This window comes from Medicago sativa, chromosome 4 (assembly GCF_051527215.1).
Source record: "Medicago sativa cultivar Bolivia chromosome 4, Bolivia_mono, whole genome shotgun sequence".
NCBI lineage: Eukaryota > Viridiplantae > Streptophyta > Magnoliopsida > Fabales > Fabaceae > Medicago > Medicago sativa.
Window position 1 is genome coordinate 91,134,100 of NC_140752.1, and position 23,110 is coordinate 91,157,209.

The 23,110-nt window shown below is 31.0% G+C and overlaps 1 long non-coding RNA gene and 1 pseudogene across 3 annotated transcripts; both read right to left on the minus strand.

Annotated features, from left to right (window-relative positions):
• Nucleotides 1-623: 623 nt before the first annotated feature.
• On the minus strand, nt 624-21,486 carry LOC146933687 (disease resistance protein RPP2B-like; annotated as a pseudogene). Its single transcript, XR_015008033.1, has 7 exons — nt 21,355-21,486; nt 14,898-15,905; nt 10,132-10,186; nt 9,853-10,097; nt 2,343-3,157; nt 1,459-2,279; nt 624-997 (listed from the first exon to the last, which is right to left on the minus strand). The product of XR_015008033.1 is annotated as a disease resistance protein RPP2B-like (transcript).
• LOC146933688 (uncharacterized) lies at nt 4,308-7,039 on the minus strand. Of its 2 annotated transcripts, XR_015007529.1 has the most exons (5): nt 6,826-7,039; nt 6,188-6,350; nt 5,637-5,726; nt 5,229-5,318; nt 4,308-4,548 (listed from the first exon to the last, which is right to left on the minus strand). It is a non-coding gene; the product is annotated as an uncharacterized LOC146933688 (long non-coding RNA). The 2 variants fall into 2 exon arrangements; XR_015007528.1 differs by lacking the exon at nt 5,637-5,726.
• Nucleotides 21,487-23,110: the final 1,624 nt, after the last annotated feature.

Below are 23,110 nucleotides of genomic sequence, written 5' to 3' on the forward strand. Positions count from 1 at the left end.
ATATATATACAAATTTATATCTATACAAGTTGTAGCTTTCAAAAGAAAGTACTATATAATATATAGTATTTAGCATCAAAGAAACATAGTATTTTTCATAGGGTAATTTATTGTTCCAAAGGATAGGCGATTGAATTTAAACATCCGAATGACCAAAAAATTTAAAAAATTAAACGAAATCAGAAAAATATTACTCTCTTTGGTCTTCATTATAAGAAGAAAAGAAAATAGACATATATGATACTAGTGTTCCAAAGGTTAGGGTTACTTCAACCTTAAGTCATCTAGTCCCAAATTAGTTATGAAATTGACACTAGATGTACTCCAATAACGTCGAGGGAGGACATATGGATGCTAACACGTATGTGTGCTTAGACATTTAACGTGTCACATTAATGTTGCTGTTTTTGTTAAGTCACAGGGATGGATGAAGGATCTTATTAAGTTAATATCATCTTAACTACTTAACGGATCACCATTTTGAAAAGTTAGGAATGATTGTGTATTATTGCTCATGCAAAAGACATTATATTGATACAAGTTTCGTATTTCAAATTTCAAAAACAATTTTGGGTATTCACTCAACTATAAAACTTACTGTCGAATTACCGAAACCTTCCAAATAAATGAGAAAAGTTTATCATGTATCATGTATGTATTCAAGATAGAGAAATGGAACTGAGATTCACTTAAAAGTTAAAACAGTCATACATAATATAAACACCTCTACTTAACCGGGATGAAGAGGGCTTAAAAGGAGTTTTTATACTTTGTAATTGTATGGTGCCATAACTCAACCAATTAAAGCCTTAAGCCTTATTCAAAAAGTTGTACATTGAAAAATTGAAACGGTCTTCAGATGAAATAATGTCAAGCCACAATTAACTGTTGCATGCCTCCAGCATTGATGAATCAGTCAAGTGAAACGAATTTGTGATTTGTGTTCTCGTTGAAGTGCAGAAGAAAATGATGTTTGTGAGTTGTATCTACCAAATGCCTGAAATACAAACAACCGCTTGTTATCTATTTACCGAAAGCAATCAATATAGAAAAATCAGAGTTAACAACTAGCTTGGCAGGATCAGTGATATGAAATTAGTTGTTCGATGATTCAATTATAACAACAATTATTCAAAAGTCAAAACAATGACATATAAACTTGGAATATTGGCATTTTCTTTACTCAAACAATTCTAAAAATTTATTGTAGCCAAAAATGGAAATTGTAGTCATGGGGAAACAGGGTACGTTAACATATGCTGCAGATATGGAAAACTTCAAAATACATGTTAATAATCGTAGTCAAGGAATCCATGGAATGCCATCAAAGGTGTTAACTTCAGAGTAATTGTGAATTCCAAAACTGAGAATCATATAACAGAATTTCAACATTTAAAGCTTGCAGAAGAAAAATTATTGGCGATAAGCCAGTTTATTCACAAAGGACAAATTGCTTGCCTGTAATATTGGAGTCGAGAGGACACATTCCACATTCTTTTGCCGTGCTTAAGGGATGTAAATCCTCATCTAGAATCTCAAAAGTGAAGCTGTTGGCATGATAGAGCTCGTTGCCAATGCTAGCTAAGTTAAATCGGTACTTCCATAGGAATGTGTGATCTTGGTTGATAAACCTGGATTCAAATTCCAAATCCGCAAATCGTCTAACCCAACAGTAAAAATCACGTGGTTGACCATCAGATTCAAAACTTAATTTGTATGTTAAGCCTTTATATCTTGCACTTGTGTCATCCATATCTTCACGTCCCAAAACAACACACAGAGCAACACTATTGAACCTATTTTTACCGTACAAACTTGAAGAATCTTTTCTCATGGTTACTGAATGTCCCTGACAACAGTAAGGGAACCAACAAGGAATTTGACTTCCTGGAAAACAGAAGAACACTGACCAATATGCATTATCAGTGATCTTAACCCATGCCTCGAATTGAATATTACTCAAAAAATATGCATCTAGTTCTTGACAATTGGTGAGGTGAAATTTGAAGATACCTTTTTCAGAATCAGACAGGAGTTTCGACCTTGAATTTTGCACCACTCTCTTAATGGAAGGGCAGTCATATGCCTTCAACTCGTTTAGATTTGGTGGAAGCATTGGAATACATTCAAAACATTTGCAATCACTTAAATCAAGTGATTTTAAATTTGAGAGATCAGCCATACTCTCAACCTCAAGAAGGTTCACAATTTCAAGTGATTCACAACCGGCAAGGTCTAACTTGAAAAGTTTGCAGAGATTTCCAATGGAAGGTGGAATAGTCTTAAGCTTTTTACAACACCTCAAGCTCAATTCTTCCAGCCCAACCAAATGGTGCAAGGATGAAGGTAGTAGTTCTGTTATTGCTGTTCCGTCTAAGATGAGCACTTTTAGATTTTTCATAGTGACCTCGAATTCAGGAAAAGTTTCAAGTGATTCACAATACGCAAGGTCTAACTTAACGAGTTTGCTGAGATTTCCAATGGAAGATGGAATACTCTTAAGCTTTTTGCAACATCGCAAGCTCAATTCTTCAAGCCCGACCAAATGGTGCATGGATGAAGGTAGTTCTTTTATTGATGTTTTGTCTAAGTTAAGCACTGTTAGATTTTCCATACTCTCTTTGATTTCAGGTAACTCCTTCAATTTTGAACAACCACTAAAACCAAGTATTCTTAGAAACTTCAAATTTAAATAAAGTTCAGCTGGTAGGCATGTTAGGGATTCGCAATTTGAAGCATCTAACCAACAAAGCTCCATGATACTTGTTCCTGAAGCATCCAGCGTTATTACCGTTTCATCATCAAAAACAGATATTGTTTGGTAATCACTATGAAAACCACAATACCAGCTGCTTGATTGAACCACATCAGCTGTACTGCTGATTAAAAGCGTTTCAAGATTGCGACAACCATGGAGAGCAACTAACCCATATGGTCTCCATAGAATATTGCACTGAATCACCAAACTCCCAAGTGCGGTACAACCATCTAAACATAACCAATTAAGGTTGTCGAGGAACTTAGAGAAGTCGATTTTTTCCAAACTTACACAATCACTAAGAATGATTTCTTCAATATTTGGAGACAAAGAGAGATCTGGTACTCTTATCAGCTTCTCAGAACTACGAAGGTTGAGCCTTTTCAAATTTGGTAAAGCCTAGAAAAATAAAGTTAATGATTAAAAAAAAAATTAATGAACTTGATTCCATTTACATAAATATTTCATGTTTGTATCTATATCGTTATCCAAATAATATAACACGGTTTTTTTTTTGGTAGAATATAATATAACACGATTCATCGATAAAACCAGCATTTTATACATAGTTATTACTTGTGCCAACGAAACATAACCATTTTATTTCAAGATATAATATTGTTTAGTCTTAAATAAGTTTTTCTTCCTATAAATATCTTTAATTTTGATTTTAATCCCTCAATTTTTTTTGAAGTTTTGATACCTAAATATTTTTCAAAACTACTTTTTATCTATACTTTTAAGTAAACTTATGTGTATTTTTTAATATTTTAAATTAATTTTTGCCGTCATATTTAGTTTACTATGAAAATCTATGTAGCAAAAGTTTAAATTTTTTTAACTAGGCATGAATTAAATATAAATTTTTAAGTTTTTGACGTTTAAAAATTGCTATTATGTGAAGAAAAAAAAATGCGGGAGAGATTTTTATAATGTCTTTTTCGGTATGAAAATTATATGTTTTGGTGAGTTTTATTGATCTTGGATGAAGTTTATTGAATCGGTTTTGATGAAGAATTAAGTTAGAATAATGAACATGGATGAATAGGGAGGGAATGTTAGAAGGATAAACTATAAGAAGACAATGAACAACCCGATAAACATGATGAATATGATGAACAAGATTTATGGATTTATGATGAACACGATGAACTTGATCATTGCAGAGTTTGATGAACAAGATCTCTGGATATATTATGAATTTTATTAACACTTTTAAATTAATCAAAATGATTTTTTGTAATGTTTTTTCAAATCCTCCTTAATATAAGAAGATTCAATGTTGTGGAAAAACCCAAACTGGTCATCCTATACAACTGACACGTCCTAAATTAAGGGGTAAAAGAAGTCTAAATAATGCTTTTTGTAACTAAATGAACACCTAAGTACCAAGTTATGTTTGTTTGGTTTCATTGCACTTCAAAATGCTTTTCCCGGTTTAATGCTGACTGAAGATGGTTGAGTACGTTTGAGAGGCAAATAAGATAGTTTGCTTTTACTAGAAAAAATTGCAACTACCAATGACAGCAGCAGCTGATTTGTGTCAGTGTGTCTCAAATCAATATATTTAATGTGTCCTCTACACAATTACCAACCAAATTTGGGGGCAAGTTCTCAAATTCAAATTCAATCAAATTAATTTTGAATATATATACAAGTGAATACTCATATACTCTATCTCACCATTCTCTTATTTTCATCTTCTCTCATTCAACAAAGTTCAAAAAATGTTCTACACATGAAGATTTTTTCAACTCTATCTTCAAGCTTCAAATACAAAATGAGCAAACCTGCAATACATCAAGGTAAAAGACTTTGTAGCAACACACTTTTATGAAAGATTCAACACACTTTTATTCAAGATTCAATACTCCATTTCATTCATTGTTCTTCATAACAAAAATTTTTCTTTAACAAAAACTGTTTTCTTTGCTAAAAAGTATTTTTCATTTTTTTTCCATATCATCATGACAGTTCTACATCAAAGGTATACAAAACAACATTCATGATTTTGTATTTCTTTTCTATTACTTTTTCCTTCTTTATTGAAAAAAATAAAGAAAGCGAAAATACACACAACAATGGATGAGTTTTGGTTCTATGCGACAAACTTCAAAGAGATTATTATGCAGAAATAAACTACCTTGATTTTAGTCCAAAATAGTTCTTATTTTATTCAGGAGTTTTAATCTTTTATTATTTTATATCTAAATATATCTATTATGTCAAACAAAAATTTTATAAACCTACTTTTGTAGATCTATATAGATATATTATATAACAAACTGTATTTAACAAATTGTCCAAAAAAATTATTATTTCTCTCTAAATTATATTAAGAAAATCATTATTGCTCTCTAAATTATTTTAAGAAAATAATGAAGAAGAAATATAGAATCCAAAAACATTTTCAACAAGAACATCTTATACTTCTCTGATTGAGAGCTTTTGTTCACTTTTTACTCTTTACCTTTTGCTAAGCTCAAATTCTGTTCTTCCACTTCATTTTGCAGGAATTAAAAGTTTCTCTCCTTTCTCCTGAGTCATGTAGACCGATTTTCTGTAAAATATGAATAAAATATATTATTATTTTTTCAGTCGGTTTTCTAAAAAGTATTTTCATATTTTTTTTAATATCATGTAAAACTAACTACACTTTGTATTTCTTTTCAAAATTTTGTATTTCTTTTCTATTACTTTTTCCTTCTTTTTATTGAAAAAAATAAAGAAAGAAAACGGAAATACACATAGCAACAAATAGCAGTATAAAAAAAATGTTTTAAACCAATGGATAAGGTATGGTTCTATGCTACAAACTACAAAGTTTTAAAGATTTAAACCAATGGATAAGAGTTTTTGTGAACATTTTCCTCTTTACCTTTTGCTAAGCTCAAATTCTGTTCTTCCACTTCATTTTCTAGAAAGTTAAGAGTTTCTCTCCTTTCTCCAATCAGCGGTGACCGATTTTCTGTAAAATATAAATAAAATTAATATTTTTCAACAAACAAAAATCACATGAAATCAGGGTATAAATACTCTTTTGAATTATTAAAATGAATTATTATTTTTTAAAATAAGTTTAAAATTTGTTTTTTCTGTGTACATAAATAAATCATTTAAATGATAGAAAAAAAAATATTAAACAAGGTTTACACATAATTATTTTTTTTGTCTATCACGTAAATAATCAATTTCATTGAAATTAAAGAAAAAAAAAGTTCTTTGAAAACAACAACAAAATAATTTACAAAACAATATTTACCAGCAAAACATAATTTTTTTTGTTGACTTATAACCAATTTCGTTTCCTCACAATAAACTTATCTTTTCCTTTAATAAATGTGATTTTGTTGTTGCATGTATCAAATAAATAAATAGTGATGAAGAAATCAATTTCATATAATTAAGGATATGAATATAAAAGCTGACCTTAAAAGCCTTTGATTTGTTGTTGTTATTTGTTGCATGTGTGAAAGAAGTAGATGATGAAGGTTCCAGATCTGCTGCACAATTCCATGATTGAGATCCAAGTTTGTCGAAAATGGGAATTATAGACTTTTGTAAGCTGTCCATTGAAGATTCCATGTCAAAACTACAAAAAAAAAAAAATAGAGAAAGAGGGATGAGTTGCTCGTGTTCTGACTTTCTAGAGACTCTCCAAAAAGAATCTATTAAAGAAAGAATTTTTTTCAAAAAGAAAAAACAGAGTTGTAACTTTTGTTAAATAAAAAATAAAAAACAGGGATCGTATATAGAAGGAAAAAAAAAATTGATTTGCAAAAGAAAAATATCATTCACCAGAAAAAAAAACCTTATTTCCTGAACAAAAGTTTCATTTTATATTTTTTAATTCAAAATTGGAATAAAAATGATAATTTTTTGTGGTAAAGAAACCCATCTATTTTTGCATGAACCAAAAAATAACTCCAAACGAAGTCTTCAAGGAAATTGCAATATAAAAGCTTCTTTATCAAAGATCCAGGAAAAGGATTACCAAAATAATAACATTAGTATTAGATCTAAAAAAACCTAAAACAGATTCATTAATCTACAAAAACAAATCTTACATCTCTTGAAAATATTAGTCTTTCACTTTGATTTTTGCAGAGGAGGCTAACGATGGCTGCAAAATCGGAGAGAAATTGGACTCAATATTCATACTTTCCTTGATCTCAAAATAAATAAGGGGGTTTTGTATAGGATAATGAGACGATAAAAATGGTGGCTTTATTTATATGTACGGTGGTCGGAGTAAGTTGCAGATGAAGAGAGAAGGAGGTTTTCGTGGTTTAATGGGAAATGAAAATTAGGGTTTGTTATGGAAAGTTATCTATTGGGCCTAACCATTACAATTAACCTATTTTTTAAATTGCTTTTTAGACTCCTATTTTTTTCAACTATAATTTTGTTTTGAAGATTGATATTTATTCTTTATTATCTTTAATCATATTTTTTAGGGTCCTTTAATCACATTCTTCATTGTGAAAGTCCTCTTTTAAAATGATTATTATACACGTAACAAGTTGGCTAACATATTCTAAAATTGTATAGGTCAATTATTATTATACACTTGAGAAATTGTCGTTTCTAAAATTCCATGCAATATAAAAAAGTCCACACAACATAAGAAAGAATAAGTTGTTGCTGCTATAAAGTTAAAAATATTAATCATGCACGGCACACGTTGTTGCATATGAAGTTTTAAAATGATTATTATACACTTGAAAAGTTATTGCTACTAAAAATTTAAAAATTCCTTGAATAATTAAAATTAAAATTATTATTATACACGGGACGAGTCGTCACTAATACAACTTTTATAATAATTATTATTCACATGACAAAATATCATTTCTAAAAAATACATGTGACATGTGGTCACTAATACAATTTTTAAAATAATTATTATACACGGAATGAATCGTCACTATACATGAAAGATGTTCTCATAACTAAAAAACTTAAAGTAATTATAATACACGAGTCATGTTGTCATTGATATAAATTTTAGAATAATTATTATCCACGTGACAAGTCGTCACTGTACAAGAGACATGTTTTCATTGATAAAAACTTAAAGTAATTATAATACACGATTCATGTTGTCATTGATATAAATTTTTAAATAATTACTTTACCTGGGACAAGTCATCACTAATACACACAAGTTGACAAACATATTATAAAATTGCATATGTCGAAAATTATTATACACTCAAATAATTATGGTTGCTAAAATTCTATACAATGTAAAAAAGTCTGCATAATATAAGAAAGGGATAAATTGTTACTGCTAAAAAGTTAAAAATAATAATTATACATGGAATATGTCGTCAGATCATGTTTTAAAATGATTATTATACTCATTACAGGTTGTCACAAATAAATTTTTAAAATGATTATTTTATACTTGAAAAATTGTTGCTGCTAAAAATATAAAAATTATCATTATACACAAGATAAGTCGTCACTAATACAAGAGACATGTTTTCATTGATATAAACTTAAAGTAATTATAATACACGAGTCATGTTGTCATTGATATAAATTTTTAAATAATTATTATACTTGGGACAAGTCATCACTAATACACACGACAAGTTGGCATACATATTATAAAATTGTATAAGTCGAAAATTATTATACACTTAAATAATTGTCGTTGCTAAAATTCTATACAATGTAAAAAAGTCTGCACAATATAAGAAAGGGATAAGTTGTTACTGCTAAAAAGTTAAAAATAATAATTATACATGGAATATGTCGTCACATCATGTTTTAAAATGATTATTATACTCATGACAGGTTGTCCCAAATAAATTTTTAAAATGATTATTTTATACTTGAAAAATTGTTGCTACTAAAAATATGAAAATTATCATTATACACAAGATAAGTCGTCACTAATACAAGAGACATGTTTTCATTGATAAAAACTTAAAGTAATTATAATACACGAGTCATATTGTCATTGATATAAATTTTTAAATAATTATTATACCTGGGACAAGTCATCACTAATACACACGACAAGTTGGCAAACATATTATAAAATTGTATAAGTCGAAAATTATTATACACTTAAATAATTGTCGTTGCTAAAATTCTATACAATGTAAAAAAGTCTGCACAATATAAGAAAGGGATAAGTTGTTAATGCTAAAAAGTTAAAAATAATAATTATACATGGAAAATGTCGTCAGATCATGTTTAAAAATGATTATTATACTCATGACAGGTTGTCACAAATAAATTTTTAGAATGATTATTTCATACTTGAAAAATTGTTACTGCTAAAAATATAAAAATTTACATTATACACAAGATAAGTCGTCACTAATAAGAATTTTAAAATAATTATTATACACGGCATGAGTCATCACTATACACGAGAGATTTAAAATAATTATTGGTAAAAACCTTAAAGCAAATATTCATTACCCCATATTGATTTATGAACTGAAATTAATTATCTAACATAGAAATATTTATGACAAATAAACGAAAAAATTATTACATAGAAGACAAGTTGTTCTTGATAAAGATTTAAAAATAAAAAATAGACGTGGACAAGTCATCGTTTATACAAGTTTTAGAAGTAATGTAAATGTACGGGATAAGTTGTCGTTGACTAAACAAACTTTGATACACGAAACCTCATGTTATTTATAAAAAATTGGTATTGCTAAAACTTTCATGCTATTTAGCCATCCCCTGACTTAAATTCTATAATGATATTGAACCCTCATGAACTAAATACTTAATGACAATATTATACTGCATAAATTCGTCCCCGGCCAACCAGCACCCGTGCGGATGCACGGGTATCTTACTAGTACATTTTAGTAAAGAAAAGTCATTTCTAGAAGCCAAAAAAAATTATGAGATGAAGCTTAATTACATATGTATATTAACAAAATGGAAAAGAATCTAATTTTATATTTTGAGGGTCCAAATCTTTTTTTTTTTTTGGGGGGGGGGGGGGGGGGGGGGTGTTCCTTCAAGTTTAACACTATTTTTAGTGCAACAAGTTAATCCACGGAAAACAAGGAATGAATCTGAAATACAAAAGCACACAAGATCAAGCGAAATACCTTATCCTCGTCCCAAAGTTGTACAAGATGGCTGTATGGCATCGATAGTGAAACAAGATTTTCCGGACAAAATTCCAACGGCAAAGATCTTTTAGGGAAACCGATCCAATGAAGATATTTTAATTCATCCGGAAAACTTTTACAAAACGAATGAAAGATCACATTTGAGTCAAAGGATCCCAAACGATTAAAATGCATCACTCTAAGATTATGCATTTTCTTGAAAGTTTCGACATGTATTTCAAGTATATCCGCTCCCTTTTTTTTTTGAGGGAAGCATATCCGATCCTAAATGCCACATATCCAGGAATATACACCGGATTGCATCTGTTCCCTAAAAGCAAACTTGAGGAATTACAAGAGATAAATAAAAAGGAAAAAAGTAGTTCCATGAAATGTAATACTACTAATTGCTAAGCATTTTGCAACATCTGGAAAACTAAATTAGAGAGAAATCTTGAAAGTGTTTTTGTTGTTCACGTGTCTTTGCTGTTTTAGTTAGTTGCTAGCAAATAGGATTTTTCCTTTATTAGTGTTAATAAGCCCTTATTAATAGGAGAGTTTGTTTTGTTATTGAATTAGTCTTGCTTTGTTTTTATCATGTGCTGAATTATATAGTGCAGTTACTGATATTTTGTAAAGGCTATATATTAGCCATTTTGCTTTAATAAAGGTGATTCAGTTTTGCAAACCTGTCTCACGCTCCATCTCCTTCAAACTGGTATCAGAGCCCCCACTGGGCCTGATAAATACAACTAAGCTGCAGCTTAGCTGAGAGAGAAACACAAAAATGAGTGACGGAAAGCTTTCAGCAAAAATTCCTTACTTTGATGGTCAACATTACGATCATTGGAGTGAGTTGATGGAGAATCTTCTTCGTGCAAAAGGTCTCTGGACCATGATTGAAATCGGTTACCAGGAACCTATTGAAACTACTGTGCTTACCGAAGAACAATTGGAGTTGCTACAAAATTCCAAAATGAATGATCACAAGGTCAAGCATTATCTTTTCAGGGCAATTGATAGGTCGGTCTTCGAACAAATTTTGGATAGGCGCACATCCAAGATTGTTTGGGACTCTCTGAAAAGAAAGTATGGAGGGAACGATCGCGTGAAGAAGTCGATGCTAAACTCTTTGAGTAGAGAGTTTGAGGTGCTAGAAATGAAGGATGCAGAAACCATCACTGAATATTTTGCCAGAGTGATGACGGTGGCTAACAAAATGAGAAGCAATGGAGAGGTTATGTCTGACTCAAAGGTGGTGCAGAAAATTCTTCGTACGTTGACAGAGAAATTCACGTATGTGGTGGTTTCAATTGAGGAGTCAAAAGACACAGAAGAAATGACCATTGATGAGCTTCAAAGCTCTCTGGTAGTTCATGAACAGAAGTTTAAAAGGGTCAACAGTGACGGTGAACAAGCTCTGAAGGTGGAAAGTAGTAGAGGAAGAGGAAGAGGAACATATCGTGGAAGAGGACGCGGAAGAGGGAGACAATCCTTCACAAGGGACACAGTGGAGTGTTTTAAGTGTCATAATTTGGGGCATTTTCAATATGAATGTCCCAAATGGAACAAAGAGACAAATTATGCAGAGTTGGATGATGAGGAAGAGCTTCTCCTGATGGCTCATGTAGAAGAGAATAAAGCAAACAGGAACGATGCATGGTTCTTGGACTCAGGGTGCTCTAATCATATGTGTGGAGACAAAGGTATGTTCTTAAACATGGTAGAAGGGCAAAAGCATTTTGTTAAGTGTGGAAACAACTCTCGCATGTTAGTAGCTGGAAAAGGCAGTGTCAGGCTAGTATTTGATGGCACTACTTTTTTGTTTCAAGATGTATATTATGTCCCAGAGCTTCGGAACAATTTGTTGAGTGTGGGGCAGCTGCAAGAAAAGGACCTCACCATTCTCATAAAAGGCGGTACATGCAATATATATCACACAGACAAGGGATTGATTGCACACACCAACATGAGTGCAAATCGCATGTTTATCCTCTTCAATAAAAGTTCCAACATCATTGCTCCTATTGAGAAATGCCTACATACTTCCTCTGAACTCACTTACCTTTGGCATCAAAGGTATGGTCACTTAAACTACAAAGGCTTGAAGACATTGCAAACAAAGAAAATGGTGCGTGGTCTTCCTCAAATTGAACCGTCAAGTATCACTTGTGCTGATTGTTTCACTGGAAAACAACACCGCAATCCAATCCCAAAGAAGAGTGAATGGCGTGCCAGCAAGAACTTGGAACTAATACATGCAAACATTTGCGGACCAATAGAGCCAACCTCAAGTAGTGGAAGAAGGTATTTATTATGCTTTATCGAAGACTATAGTCGGAAGGGTTGGGTCTATTTTCTCATTCAAAAATCAGAAGCTTTGGAGTGTTTCAAAAATTACAAGAAGCTGGTGGAAAAAGAAGCAGAAGCATCCATCAAGTGTTTGAGGACAGATAGAGGTGGTGAGTTTAACTCTCTAAATTTCAAATTATTTTGTGAAGAAGAAGGAATAAAAAGGCAACTTACCACATCATATACACCACACCAAAACGGAGTAGCAGAACGCAAAAATAGAACCGTGATGAATATGGTGCGTTGTATGCTCTCTGCGAAAAAGGTTCCCAAACTGTTTTGGACTGAAGCTGCAAATTGGACATTTTACCTGCTGAACCGATGCCCAACACATGCTGTGAAGAACATCACTCCTCAAGAAGCTTGGGGCGGAGTCAAGCCTTCAGTAGAACACCTTCGTGTTTGGGGATGCATAGCACACGTGCATATACCAGAGGCAAAACGAGGTAAACTTGATGATAAGAGTTTTCCTTGTATTATGTTAGGAGTAAGTGATGAGTCAAAGGGTTATCGTTTGTTTGATCCTAAGACAAAAAGGATTGTAGTTAGTAAGGATGTAGTATTTGAGGAAGAAAAAAGTTGGGACTGGGGTCAAAATTTTAAAGAACAAATAGATTCAGATTTGATTTGGAGTGATGATGATTTCAGTAGTGGTGAGAGTGGCGGTGAAGATGATGGAAGCAACGAGAATAGGAATGAAACAGAGAGTTCTCATGAAAATAGGACTCAAGGTAGAGAGAGGAGACCACCGAGTTGGATGGAAGATTATGAGAGTGGTGATTGGTTGAGTGAAGAAGAGGCAGAAACTTACATGGTTCAAGACGTTGTAAGTAATGATCCAACTCTGTATGAGGAAGCTGTGAAACATGAGAAATGGAGAAAGGCTATGAAATGTGAAATAAATTCAATTGAAAAGAATCAAACATGGGAGCTAATGGATCTTCCTGTTGGAGCCAAAACAATTGGAGTTAAATGGATTTTCAAGACAAAATTGAATGAGACGGGTGAGGTCGACAAGTATAAGGCTCGATTGGTGGCAAAGGGGTACAGTCAACAACATGGAATCGATTTTACTGAAGTTTTCGCTCTTGTTGCTCGCATGGATACAATAAGAATGATTGTGGCTCTCGCAGCATGTAGAGGATGGGACATCTTTCAGCTTGATGTAAAATCTGGGTTTCTTCATGGTGAATTAAGCGAGAACGTATATGTTGAGCAACCAAAGGGGTTTGTGGAGAAAGGAAAAGAGCACAAGGTTTACAAGTTACATAAAGCCTTGTATGGCTTAAAGCAAGCACCAAGAGCATGGTTCAATCGTATAGAATCCCATTTTATGAAGGAAGGTTTTCAAAAATGTCCTAATGAACAAACTTTGTTCATCAAAAGAAGTACAGGAGGCAATATATTAATTGTTAGCATTTATGTTGATGATTTAATTTATACAGGTGATGACAAGGTCATGATGTTTGAATTCAAAAAGTCTATGATGCAAGCTTTTGACATGACTGATTTGGGGAAGATGAGATTCTTTCTTGGCATAGAAATTCTGCAGAAATCAGAAGGAATTTTTGTGTGCCAACAGAAATATGCCACTGATATTTTAAAGAAGTTTACAATGTCTGAAAGCAAGCCTGTGAATAGTCCAATTGTTCCAGGTTCTAAGATTCATAGAGATGTTAATGGTGCAGCTGTGGATGACACTTACTTCAAGCAAATTGTTGGAAGTCTAATGTATCTTACAGCTACAAGGCCGGATATCATGTTTAGTGTGAGCTTAATTAGCAGGTATATGTCAAAACCAACAGAATTGCATTTACAAGCTGCTAAACGAATATTAAGATATTTGAAAGGAACTGTTAGCTATGGGATTTTCTACAAGAAAGGAGGGGAAGAAGAATTGCTTGCTTTCACAGATTCTGATTATGCAGGAGACGAGGAAGATTCTAAAAGCACCTCAGGCTATGTTTTCTTATTAAGTTCAGGAGCAGTATCATGGATGTCCAAAAAGCAACCAATTGTTGCTCTTTCAACTACTGAAGCAGAGTTTGTTGCTGCTGCTGCGAGTGCTTGTCAAGCTGTATGGATGAGAAGGGTTTTGAGAAATTTAAGTCATGATCAAGAAGGAAGCACTTCTATCATGTGCGATAATAGCTCAACAATTAAACTGTCAAAAAATCCGGTAATGCATGGAAGGAGCAAGCATATCAGAGTGCGTTTTCATTTTTTAAGAGATCTTGCAAAAGATGGTGAAGTCGAATTGGTGTACTGTCCAACTCAGGAGCAAGTTGCAGATTTGATGACTAAGGCTTTGAAACTTGAGGCTTTCCAGAAGCTCAGGAAGAAGATGGGAATGTTTGATCTCAGTGAAGTAAACTAATTGCATACTGCAACTAGTTTAAGGGAGGAAATGAAAGTGTTTTTGTTGTTCACGTGTCTTTGCTGTTTTAGTTAGTTGCTAGCAAATAGGATTTTTCCTTTGTTAGTGTTAATAAGCCCTTATTAATAGGAGAGTTTGTTTTGTTATTGAATTAGTCTTGCTTTGTTTTTATCATGTGCTGAATTATATAGTGCAGTTACTGATATTTTGTAAAGGCTATATATTAGCCATTTTGCTTTAATAAAGGTGATTCAGTTTTGCAAACCTGTCTCACGCTCCATCTCCTTCAAATCTTAGGGACTAAAGAACATACCTTGTTCTTACTTAAAACATCATAAATATCGTAAGGATTCCATAATCGACCACTGCAGCGACAACGTATCAGTTGATATAACATGTATAATATAAAATTTATATAAAAACTGGGGGGTGCAGTGGCACCTGGGGGTCTCCAAAGAGATCCGCCCCTGCCTTTATAGAAGCAAGCAATGTCAAGAAATATATCCTTTTGATCGTCGTCAAGTCCATCATAACTTAACTTCAACAAAGTGAAAACTTTAGGATCGGGAAACTTTTCGAGCTTTTGCAATTGACTTTCCCATGCTTCCTTTTTTCTACCCTGAAGAAATTTGCCCAAAACTTTAAGCGCTATTGGAACCCCTTTAGCATAATCTAATACCTTTTCTGATAAGCTTGCATAAGGTTCTATTGGATGTTCTCCTTTAAAGGCAAATAAACAAAAGAGTTGTAGAGAATCTTGATAATCCATCTCCTTTACTTGATATATTTCATCAGCATTGGCATTCTTGATCTTGAGCACTTGCTTGTCTCTATTATTCACAATGATTCTACTCCCTTGGCCAAAGTTACTATGCGTTCCAATTAAATCTTCAAGTTGATCAGAATCTTTCACATCATCTAGAACAAGGAGAACCTTCATCCGCTTGAGCCTTGGATCAAATGAAAAATTGGATTCAGAGTATGTAATGTCTTCCCCTAAAAGCTGTGATAAGTATTTATTTCATACATGGTCTAGTCTAGCTCTTTCAATTTCTTGTTGAACATTTAGAACGATGCTTCTGGAACTAAACTGAGTTGAGAGTTTACGATAGATTGCACTGGCAATAGTTGTTTTGCCTATCCCTCCCATGCCCCATATTCCTATGATACGAACACTCGGCGACTCGAGGAGCAACAAGGGTTGGATTCGCTCAATATGCTCGTCAATTCCAATCATTCCTTCATAATCACTTGCTACACAACGATTCAATTTTTTCAAAATATCTTTTGAAATCTTTTCAACAAGGGTGTGCTTTCTGGTCTGGCAAATATATATATAAAAAAAAAAACTAAAGCATTAGAGACTGTTTGAGGTTTGATTTTTCTGTTTATATAAATTGTTTTATTAATCAATTTCAGAAATTTTTGAGAAGATCATTATTTTAAGAAGATAATAAAATAAAATCTGCTTGTAAATCATTTTTTTAATAATTGTCTCTGAGATTAAAAAAAAATTATATTTAAACACCTTTTATTTTTACACACTCTTTACACATTTCATTTTCACTTTATCTCTATCTTTTTATCACATCGTGTGTGTATCACATTTATCATATCACTATGTCTTTTTCTATCTCTTTGATGGTGTATGAGTTTTAAGTGTACAAAAATAATTTCTCAAAACTAAACATTTTGAAAATATAGTTTGCAATTTTTTTAAAATTGTTAAAACTAAACATTTGTCTCTCCAAAATAAAACACCTCTAACACAATCATAGTTAAAACTTCATTTTAAGTGATAAAATTGTATGGAATTTTGTTAGAGTTCATGCTCTATTGTTGGTCAAAACATTGATTCATAGGATCTTGTCCGTGTTCTATTTAAATAATTTAATTAAATTAAAAAATATATGTAACTGCTTTACTTCCTCTTATAATTGTCATCTTCTTAGTTTTATTAAGAGTAGTTAGGTATGTCCTCGTGAGCTTAACTTAATTTGTAGGAAATGAATAATATATGTAAGATCTGAATTCAATCATCGACCACCACAAAAAAAAAAAAGTAGTGTAGCCATTTTCATCTATTCTAACTTAACTGCGGTCATTCCAAAAATCTACTCCCTCCGGTCACCATTATAAGCAAAAGTTCATTTTTTAGATTCATTCAATAAATTATGTATGTAGTCTATATATAAACCACATACATCATTTATTAAATGAACCTAAAAAGTCAACTTTTACTTATAACAAGTGACCGGAGGGAGTATACTTCATGTTGTTTCCCTGCCACTAATTTCATTTACTTCCTCCACCCCCCATGAATTCATGGTCGTGACTGTCTTCTCCTTTTCTTTCATGTTTTTTATGCCCCTATTTTCAATATCTCAACCCCCTCTGAATGGTGTTGCGTGCACCCTATCCCCCCACCCAATTTGTAGAAAATTGTTATTCTCTGAATCGTTTTTGCTCATTCACACCAAAAGCTTCTAAAAATAACTCAATAGTTTGATAAATCCAACGTGAATTAACGCAAGTTGGGTTGTCTTTATATACAACTTACATAAAATTTGTGCTTTTATGTGCTATTTGCTTTTACGCGGATATGTTGATTTCGAAAAACGTAATACTCATGTGATTTATTTATTGCAATAATGACGCGATTCTTCTCTTTTACTATATCGTAAGTTAAATTATTTTATAGAAGCATGGTTGGATTTTGAGCATATATTCAATGCTGCAGGAAAAGTTGAAGAGAGAAACCCAAAATTAACAAAGAGACCAATTTGGAATTACTCTCCTGAGCAAAGCTGCACGCCACGTATAGATTTACCACAGCAGAAAATGAACATTATGTTGGAGATAGTTGATTGCCAAAAAGCAAACAGCACGTAATAGCACAAGTTGTATATAAAGACAACCCACCGTAAGTTAACTAAGGTTGGGGTTCAACGTGAGCTCACGTTGACTCACGTTGGATGTCGGCGTGAGTTACGAGCGTGAGTTGACCGAGTTATTTTTAGAAGTTTGAGGTGGAAATGAACAAAAACTTTTGGGAGAATAACAATTTTCCAATTTTTAAACATCCCACCCGTGAAAATGGTCCAAGCAATTGAACAAAAATTAAAATTCCAAACAAAATTTGAGTTAAGTAATGGCAATTAAATTAATAATTAAAAGATGGAATATTGGATCGATATGTGGGCATCAAGATGAGACTTTATGGGGGTGTGCAGGGGAGAATCAATAGTATATATATAAAGTAAGGTTTTTTATGCCACATGTCACTTCCACATTCATTCTCAATATCTTTATTATTTTTTCTATTTTATTTAACATAAATATCTCAACAAACTTTTGATCTTATGCACTCAGTATTTTTTATCTCAACAAACTACACATCAATCAATCAATAGTATATATATAAAGTAAGGTTTTTTATGCCACATGTCACTTCCACATTCATTCTCAATATTTTTAGTATTTTTTCTATTTTATTTAACATAAATATCTCAACAAACTACACATCAATCAATCAATAGTATATATATAAAGTAAGGTTTTTTATGCCACATGTCACTTCCACATTCATTCTCAATATTTTTAGTATTTTTTCTATTTTATTTAACATAAATTTCTCAACAAACTACACATCAATCAATCAATCAATAGTATATATATAAAGTAAGGTTTTTTATGCCACATGTCACTTCCACATTCATTCTCAATATTTTTATTATTTTTTCTATTTTATTTAACATAAATATCTCAACAAACTACACACCAATCAATCAATAGTATATATATAAAGTAAGGTTTTTTATGCCACATGTCACTTCCACATTCATTCTCGATATTTTTATTATTTTTTCTATTTTATTTAACATAAATATCTCAACAAACTACACATCAGTCAATCAATAGTATCAATAGTATATATATAAAGTAAGGTTTTTTATGCCACGTGTCGCTTCCACGTTTATTCTCAATATTTTTATATTTTTTTCTATATTTTATTTGACATCTTATTTGACATAAAAATCTCAGCAAACTTTTGATCTTATCCACTAAATATTTTATTTAATTTTATATTTAATTCCTAATATTTTGTGTAGCCAAAATATCTCAACAAACTAGATATAATACTTTCAATATTATCCATTAAATCTTCCTTTATTTTTTTCTTTCTTTTTTTTAGGAAAAGAAGTTTCAATTAGTTTTTTTCATTGAGGAAAAAAACGCTTCGATTTGTTTTTTTGTTAACTATAAATAAAGGAGAATTTTTTAATCACGTAAACACATATTTTGAGCAGAAACTGATCTAAACTTTTTCTTTCTTCAGGTTTGACAAACACCTATACTATTGTTTCTTTTACTTATGCTTAGATTTTTATTTTTATATATAATATGAGAGGGAACTAACACCTACGAGTGAGTTTACTGATTGTTTTTTTTCTTTCAGGTCCTTTGAACTATTGTTGCTGGCATCCATTACAAACACCAACGAGTTTCAGGTCCTTGAACTAACACATATACTATTGTTTCTGTTTCAAGTCCTTGAACTAACACCTATACTATTTTTTTTCCTTTTCGTTTCAACAGTAGCGTTTTAATATTATTAATCACCTATACTATTATCACCTATACTATTTTTTCAGGTCCTTTTCGTTTTAATATTATTAATCAGTAGCGTTTTGATTTTAATAATAATAATAATATTTCAAGACCTGAAATATTTTTATTTAATTTTATATTTAATTCCTAATATTTTATGTAGCCAAAATGTCTCAACAAACTATATATAATACTTTCAATACTATCCAGTAAATATTTCTTTTTTTTAGGAAAAGAAGTTTCAATTAGTTACTATCTCTTTTAGCATCATATTATTCAATTAGTTTTTTTCATTGAGAAAAAAAGGCTTCGGTTTGTTTTTTTTTAACTATAAATAAAGGAGAATTTTTTAATCACGTAATCACATATTTTGAGCAGAAACTGAAACTCAAACCTTCTTTTGGTCTAAGTTTTTTCTTTCTTCAGGTTTGACAAACACCTATACTATTGTTTCTTTTACTTTTACTTATGCATATATTTTTATTTTTATATATAATATAAAGGGAACTAACACCTACGAGTGAGTTTACTGAATTTTTTTCTAGGTCCTTGAACTATTGTTGTTGGCATCCATTACAAACACCTACGAGTTTCAGGTGCTTGAACTAACACCTATACTATTGTTTCTGTTTCACATCCTTGAACTAACACCTATACTATTTTTTTCTCTTTTCGATTCAAAAGTATCGTTTTAATATTATTAATCACCTATACTATTATCACATATACTATTTTTTCAGGTCCTTTTCGTTTCAATATTATTAATCAGTAGCGTTTTGATTTTAATAATAATATTTCAGGTCCTAAAATATTATTATTTCACCAGTAGCGTTTTAATATTATTAATCACCTATACTATCATTTTATGATAACACATATACTATTATTTCAAGTCCTTATTTCTAAATCAATCAATAGTATATATATAAAGTAAAGGTTTGTTATGCCACGTGTCACTTCCACATTCATTCTCAATATTTTTATTATTTTTTCTATTTTTAAAAACCAATATTTTATTTAACATAAATATTTCAACAACATTTTGATCTTATCCACTCAATATTTTCTTTAATTTTTTTTTTGAATTTCTAATATTTTATGTAGCAGAAATATCTCAACAAACTACACATAATACTTTCAACAAAGTTTACATGTATGATCTTATTTTATGATTAAAAGACTTCAATTTGTTTATTTGTTTTTAGGAAAAGAAACTTCAATTATTTATTACTAATCTTTTAGCATTGTATCATTCAATTAGTTTTTATGTTTGAGGAAAAAAAGGGTTCGATTAGTTTTTATTTTTTATAAAAAAAGGTTTAATTAGTTATTATGTTATCTTTTATCAGCATATTCTAATGCAAATGTTAATTATAAATAAATAAATTTTTGTTAATCACATATTTACATATTTTGAGCACAAGCAGAAACCTCAAACATTCTTTTCATCTAACATTTTTCCTTTTTCAGGTTTGCCAAACACCAATTTTATTCCCTTTCAATCGATTTTTTTCTCTCATACGCATGGGCCACGAAACAAACCCATGACCACATGTTTAGAGGGACCCAAAACTCTTACCACTTGGACTAATTCATTATTGATTTTGTTACACTTTTTATTCTTGCATTGGACATTCATCTCATCATTTATATATATTTTCAAGATATTATTATAATTGTAAATTTAAATAAATACAATCTAATATACTTACATGTGTATTCGTGCACACAAACTTATAAAACTTACTATTTAATATCTAACCCGGGCAACGCCGGGTCTCTAAACTAGTAATTGAGAGTAGGAAGGTTTGGAGAAGAAAGGTTTGGAGAGGAGAATGAATGAGAAACAGATGGTGGAGCAAATCGTGGGTAATTGGTTGGTAAATGGGCAGAGCAATGTTTTATACTTTAATTCAACAAAATAATGACATGGCAAAATGATAGAATTTTATTCATAAAGGTCATCTTGACTTTTAAATATAATACATGTCTTATTCTGTCATATTTAAAAATAAAAATGTAACATATTTAAACTTAAAAAGAATAGTAAATAATGTTATTTTGTTTTTTATCATGTGTACACCAAATTATAATATCATATTTTTATCCGGTTTTTTGTCTTGTAAAATCTCAAACTATTTTAAGTATTGTTGACTGACCTCACGAACCAACATGAATTGTTTCAACTTGTTTTTTTCCTTATTCACACGCTTTCTGAGAAACTTCACAGAATGTCTTCCATTTTCCTCGGTGGGGGTGATTTTGGTCAATTTTTTATTTGAAATCACCATTTTTCATCTTTTTTTCTTCTATATTTCAATTTAAATAAGTGATTTGGCCTAGATCTAGGTTTTTTCCCTCATGATTTCGTCATTTGAGTGTGACGCAGTGTTGTTTGTCGTCTTATGAGGTGTTGTTTGATGATCTGTCTTGTTACGATGTTCATTTGATTCTTATTGAAAGATCAATTATTCAATCATTGATTTGGCCATCGTTGTTGCAGATCCGAAGACAGTATTCCAATCACTTTAATTTTATGTATGCTATTAATTTGAATGTTGTGAGTTTGTTCGCAGGTTCATCCTTTACGTTTTCAGCGATGTTGAATGATGTACTCAATCAAATTAAACGAATGAATATCTTTTTATTTTAAAATATATATATATATATATATATATATATATATATATATATATATATATATTCGGGGAAAAAGTAACATTACAAAGGAACAAATATTAGTTTATTTTTGGGAAAAATATTAGTTATATTTGAAATCTATAAAATAATACCTTAAAAAATTAATTAAATTAATAATTATTATTCTTTTAGTCAACTAATAATTTAAGTTATTTTAGATTGATATGGTTTTTATTTAGAAAAAATTGACAACTTTATTAAATTTTGTAAATAAGTCAAGAGGATTCAATATATAGAAATTGAGCTACAACCTCTATTTTTTTGGGTCAATTAAGTAAATGATCTTTATAAGTATTCATAATTTTGTTTTTAGTTCCTGCAAAATAAAACCATATTTTTTAGTCTCTGTGACATTTTCCTTAGCATTAGGGACCAAAAATGCTGATTGGAATTTTTACAGGAATTAAAAATGCTGATGGAAAATTTTATAGGGACTAAAAATGTTGACGCAAAATTTTACGTTGACTAAAAATTGTGATTTTATTTTGCGAAGACTAAAAATGAAATTATGAATATTTATAGAGATTATTTACTTAATTTAACCTTTTTTTAGTTGTCGTTTTTGTGTTAATTTTCTTGACAAGATTATATATATATATATATATATATATATATATATATATATAGACACCTATTTTTCTCTGTTGCGATAAATATTTAAGTGTGATAAAATAATAATTTGCATGGATTTTGAAAGTCACAAAGAAATATATCAATTCTTCAATATATATATAGAGGGCATTTCAAGTGAGAGGATATGTTTTAAAATGAGAGGGTGAGAGGATTAAATAAGAACCCTTAGATTAAATTTAACGGTTGTGATTAATTTACTCAATAAAAAAGCCACATGTTATGTCTGTAGTGTATACACACGTCATCTTCCTCCATGTATCATCCAGATCCACAACTTCACACCTTTCATCTTCCTTCAAGATACTTGCAAGGCTGCAACACTAAAATACAACAGTAGTGCTAACAGTTTCCCACCCTTGTATACTCATCGTCGGAACTTGTGAAAGCCACCATCGCCGTCGCCGATATAAGCATATCCAATCGCTTTGTTTTCGGTGGTCATCGCTTTTCTGCCTCTGAATCCCCCGTTCGTGTTCTATCGTCGTCTGATTTTTGGTTCGAATGGAAAAATATTGAATTGATTTTTGTTTCTGTCATAGATTGAGTATTGCAAAATTGAATTTCTTAACGTCCACCAGAACA